This window comes from Gavialis gangeticus, unplaced genomic scaffold (assembly GCF_001723915.1).
Source record: "Gavialis gangeticus isolate Ggan-Ray unplaced genomic scaffold, GavGan_comp1, whole genome shotgun sequence".
NCBI lineage: Eukaryota > Metazoa > Chordata > Crocodylia > Gavialidae > Gavialis > Gavialis gangeticus.
In genome coordinates, this window is record NW_017729025.1 from 62,490,329 (window position 1) to 62,496,328 (window position 6,000).

Below are 6,000 nucleotides of genomic sequence, written 5' to 3' on the forward strand. Positions count from 1 at the left end.
AACACTGTTACACCAAGTAATTATTTTCCCTCCTGCATTTGAGCCATAAGGTGTACAAAGAGAGGATTAGGTTTCAATGAACAAACACACATTTTCTTTTCCAAGATAATTTTGTTAAGAGTAGCTTCCAAGTTGTCCTGAGGCAACTTAAACTTCCACAACAGCACTTAATCAGCAGTTCAAGATAGTTTTAACTGTATCTAGAAGAATTTCAGTGGACACACTTACCACATAAATTAGTTGTTTTTGTTTCAAAGTAATTATACACTCAGTATATATAACTTTCTCTCTTCCTTTATATTCAAGATCGTGAGTGTATGTCAGTTACTACCGAGATCTTCCAAGTATATGTTTTTCTCTGCATTCTATATTTCCCACAAGTATAAGAACCCACGATGGCTTTGGTAGAACCTGCCAATTACCCTTCTTCCTTCTGTACTTTAACCATGTCATCAATCATCGATTTGCAGTGGATAGGCTTCCTATTGCCATGTCGTGATTGGCCAGAGGGGGAGCAATTGTCAGTTCATCTTTTGTCTTCCACAAGATTGAGGCACAGAATGAGAGTGACAGTTCGGCAGTGTGTAGCACCAACGTTAAGCTCTTTTGAGGTTATTCAGACTACCTAGCTAGTGACAAAAGGGCAACAGCTATGTAGGATGTAAAGGCATCAAAATGGTAGTAGGAAATGATTATTTCTGAGGAGAGAAATTTTGTATCCCCATGCCTGACATTGAAGACTTAATATAAATATACCATTTTTGGCCAACCCTTTCTACTCACACTCCTGGAGATCTGTGTGTGATTATTAGGGGTCTGCCCAAATCAAGGAGGTAGGCAGCTGATTTTGTGGGCAGATTGCAGGGCTGGCCACCATTTTTGTGAGCTTATTGTGGTGGGGCCCCTCCACACCTCTGGCCAAGTGACTCCACTTCCAATTAGTTGAGGGCTGTCCATCATGCAGCCCCACTCCTTGCTGTTGATTGGTAGAAGGGTGGGACTACATGACAGGCAAACCTCAGCCAATCAGCAGTGAGGAGTGGGGGCCATAGCCATCTTGCCTGCTCACCTTAATGCTGGCAGCCCCCTTCCCCCTTTCTCTTCCTGGCAGGCTGTGCACCCATGAGGACTGCTGGCTCCCACTGAGGAGCCAGCATTTTATTTTTAGTAAGTTGGGGGGGTTGGTTTTTTTTGTTTTTGTTTTTTTTTCCCCACCCTGCAGATTTCATGAACATTGCCTGATTTTTGTGATTTCTGTGAAAACCACAAAATTGTAATTTGAGTAGGCCCCTAGTGATAGTATCTGGAGGGAAGTGAGGATTTCAAAATCATCTTTACAAATAAGACAAAAACCTCAACAAGTCATGTCAATCTTCTGTATTTCCTTTGTGTTAAATGTAATTCTTCCACTATAGTTATATCTAAATAGCACAGACTGATTCTGAAGGAAACTTAATATTAACTTCAAATATTAAATTTTAACTCTGGGTGGGTCAGAATCTTAATTGAAAGTGGTGGGTGACACTTTGAAATTAATTATAGATAAGGTTGAATTCTCAAAATGCAGTGGCAGCAGTGCTAGTCTTTTTAAAATTTTGTTGAGTGTCCCTATGCAATGTCAGTAATATGTTGTATAGTTTAAAATTCTTTAAATCCTTTGAATGCTTTGAGGGGCAAAAGCCTACTAATCAGTTAGTTCTGACAAGTTTCAGAAACCCTAAACTTTAAACAAATGCCCAGTAGGTAGCTCATTAGAAAGTGACGTTAATGCAAATCCTATCTAAAGCTTAGAACAATAGAAAAATATTTTTCTGGTTTTTCTTACAAGTTTGGATAAAAAAGGTACATTTTGTTTCCACTGTCACCACCATATAGCCTAAGCAGTGGTCAGCAGCTTTCCTCTTGTGGTGGGCAATGAAACAGTGTTGCAGTTATTGTAAATGAAGTATGTTTGCAAACTTCTCAGTTTCAGCCTATATCCTCTTGATCTACCTAGAAGCATGAGATTTGATTAATACATGAGGGAGATCAGGTTCTCCATCTGCTAATAAGTGAAAAGAAATATCAAGAAGTTGGGTGCATAGGATTATGAAATGTTGGCCTGAGATTAGTGGGAAGACCACTGCTTTAATTTCCACCCTTCCCCTTCCCCTCCACATACATCATGTAGGAATCCTTGTTCTTGAACTTGCTTCCAGTGTTCATCCCACCTCTTCTTGATGGACTGCTTGCAAACAGCTACACAAGAATCAAGTTCACTTTTAAAAATGATACCAAGAACAGAATGCACCAGTTGCTTCTCTGAACAGGAATTCTAGCAGTTTCCTTCCAGTTTTGGTTTCACATTTCCGTGGCAAAGTGTCTGAAATAGCTATGGCTTAGCAGCATGTGCCATCTGATTGTAAAAACAGATTGTTATTTCTCCAGTGTATTTAATTTGAAGTCCTCCTGAGGCACTGACAGCTTGTTTACACATTTAGGTACTGTGTGTGCCTTCATCATTCATATCCACAGAGCTCATGTACACCAAATGCATGCAATGTGCAAATTTTTCATGGCTCTTTAAAAAAAAAAAATTATAGTTGCCTTTCTAAATGTGACTTCATTTCACACTAGACAGCAGTGGAGCTTATGCAGACCCCACTGAGCCACTATTTTCAACAAGTGGTATTTGTTGTGAGGGGGAAAAAGGAAAAAGGATAAATGTTTTCTTTTAATAAAGTAGTAAAAAGAGAAGGCATAGATGCAGAGATACTATTTGTAATCTTAAACCTGTAACCAGACTTGCTGACCTTCTGAGCGAAGTGGACTCAAATAAAATGTCTTATTCCTTCTATTATTATTTGCTCTATCAGCAAATGACTGCTACAGAATAATGTTAAAAAGATCAGATCTGTTCTTTTTCCCCCCATCTCTGTAAACTATTTTAATCCATTCCTGTTGAATTAAAAGTGGGGTTTTTTCCTCCCAAAGTAGCTGGCTTCAACACCACTTGTTGAGAGGAAAATGTACCTATTTGCAGGCAAATAACTAGTTTTATTTCAACTGTGACATGCTCTCAGCAAATCTCTCTGAGTAGCTTATGGATAAATCTCTTGTCAGATTGTATGCTGGTCAACAATGCTGGCACTTTGGGTTAGACTGGTGTGGAAATGTGATGGTGGTTTACGATACAACACATTTTGTGTTCATGTTTAACTAACGGAAAATATGTAATGAAATGAAAATGTTGCAGGAGTCAATAAACACTGGGTTACGTTAAATTCTGTGCCATGCAAATCTCTTCAGTTTTTTTGTGTCTTACTGAGGAATTAGTGTGTTACATAGCTGAACAGGGGTGTGAAATTTATCTCATTAAGCATAGGTAATTCACAATCAATAATTTTCCACAGATAATTTCAGTTCTTCTGTGGGTCATTGGGCAACTCTGGAAAAGTTGCCATTGGAGAAATCAGTTTTGTTTCCATCCACTTGGCATGTTTCCTTGGCCACTTCCTGCTATTTTTAGGTTGTTCACCTAGCTAACTCCACTCTTCTTGAAGTGCCTATTTGTTTTCACGCTCCTGTTGAGCCAGATAACATTCTCATGATTCAACTATCATCTGATAAGTTTTATTTTTAACAAAGTCCACATCCTTTTCTTACTACTTTTTCCAGATAGTCCCATAGTTTTCTCGTACAGAAGTTTACGCTATGCTTACAATAACATTTTTAATAAATTGACTAAAAGCCAGGACTTTTTCACTGATCAGCTTAACTGCTGTGAACTCTTTTTATTGTTTTGTTTTTAAGCATGTGAATTCTGGGAATTCATTTTTCTAGGCAAAAAACAGGTCACCAGTTTTTGGAGGTGGATGGAGATAAATTTGTTTTGGACAGTAAACTCTACATACGCTAAAGTATGAAGCTCTGACATTTTCCTGTGCCCTGAAGAGTCTTAATTATATGCCTTGGGAGGACCCCTTGAAATCAAAGGGGCTTTGGCTCTGAGTGAGAATGCTTCATTGTGAATAAAGAGAGGCAGTATCAGGCCCTAAACAGAGTTGGCCATTGGCCGTCTAAGTTTTAGTCGTCTTGTCTTCATTTGATCTGACCAAAGTTTTCCTAAACAAACATACTCATCATAAACTGTTATCTTGCAGCTATTTAGGGGTCTTCCAGCCTCTTTTCCCCTGCTCCTTCCCCTTTTCCACCATGCACACACAGGAGTATGGCTAAATATATTCTTAAGAATTCCCATGACTCCAAAGATTAAGTTAAAAATTAAAAAGCAGAAGAAAATTAATAAAAATGAATCGTGTTCTACAATTTCATTTCTATAGGAATATTCCTAATTATTGAGTTAGACATTTGCCTTGCCATTAAGGACTAAAAACTAATAAACTCTTCAGTAGTTGAACTAAAGCTCTTGGTAGCAGTTCCCACAGGCTGTCAATCCTAGTTAATGCCTAGATGTTATTCTGTCCTTTTGCTGGACTCCTACAGAGGTGAATCTTTCTGGGACAGGCAAGAGATAAGAGCCTTGGGTCCTTGATCCTAGCCAAGGGGCCCTTACACACTGGAGTCTGTTTTCTCTAGAGGGGAGTTAGATGAGAGAGTGGATGGCTAGTCCTGGTGCTTTAGTAATACATTGCGTCTGGCTGGATCTTAAATTATAATATATGGGTAGATTGTGATTAAGCATAGAGAGAATGAACCTGCAAAGCAGATTAGTCCCAAACTGAAGGAGCATTTGGCCTTTGAATGCGTCTGAGACTACATGTATTCTTGGTTTTTTTATTCTAAAAATTCTTCCCTTCCTAACTACTGAGCATCTTACAGTAAAACACCTAGGAAGAAGCAAAGTCAGGCATAATATTTGCACTGAGATTATTTTGAGGAAAGAATAAAAATGGCAGATCTCTCTAGAAGAGCCAATGCTCAGAAAATGTGTTCAAACAGCTACTCTGAGACACTTATTACTAGTTAGTAGATGCTTAAAATGTGGAAGTCCAAGGCTGCATCACCTGCAACATGCACACATTATATGTATGGTGTGTTCGTGCTGTGTCTGTGTGATCTTTTGGATACTGTAGGGCTGTGTGTTATAAATAAGCTACACGGGGTTCAGAGACTACATCAGGCTTGAGCAATTATTTTGGGTGGAGGACTGCTTACTGAGTTTTGGCAAGCCACTGTGGGTCATGTGACAGGCAGCCAGGGGCAGATAAATATTAATTTTCTAAATTTTTGAGGGGGCCCACAGGCCAGCTAGAATGGCCTGGTGGGCTGCATCGTACATTTATTTTATCTCAGCTATAGGCTTGAGAAGTCCAGCACAGAAGAAATAGCCCAGAATGCAAAACAAAGGTTGCATTCACCAGTTACCTGAATTCTGCTGACATCGGAGCTGGTGCAGGCCTTGGTGTAACGTTCACACTGCAAATGGAGATGTGACTGCAGCATAGTATAGGCATGGGGCTATTAGAACTTCACTACAGGTGCCAAGGCACTGCACTGCAGCTCTTAGGAACTGCAGTGTTATAGCCATACCTCCTTCTGTCTCTAACAAGCTCCCTAGGACGTAGGAAGCTCTGTCTTAGGATTCCCCAAGAAGAAGTCGTAGTCAGTCTCCCTCTCCTAAAGGTCATCCTGAAGCTAGTCCTGGCATAGCTTCTCAAGGAACAAGTCTCTGGATTTGACACCCTAACTTGTCTCTGTCCTTGGCTTCCCTGGTAACTCATAGCACCTAGGAGTACCTCAGAGATCTCCTTTTGTGTGGTCATCTCCCAGGAAGTGGGGGAATGGTGTTTTTTCTTCAAAGAGTGGGGGGTCAGAGTGCTAACATCCCAAACAGTACCATAGACTGCCCTTTAAACAAATGGTCTTTGTTGTACCATTGCTGATCCTTTTGCCCTTGCTCAGCTTTTCTCTTTCCCTGAACTACCCTTTCTGTCCTACTCCCTTCTTAGTGCCTCACTTTCTCTCTGGCACAGGTGGCCACTCTTTGAACACAACAGT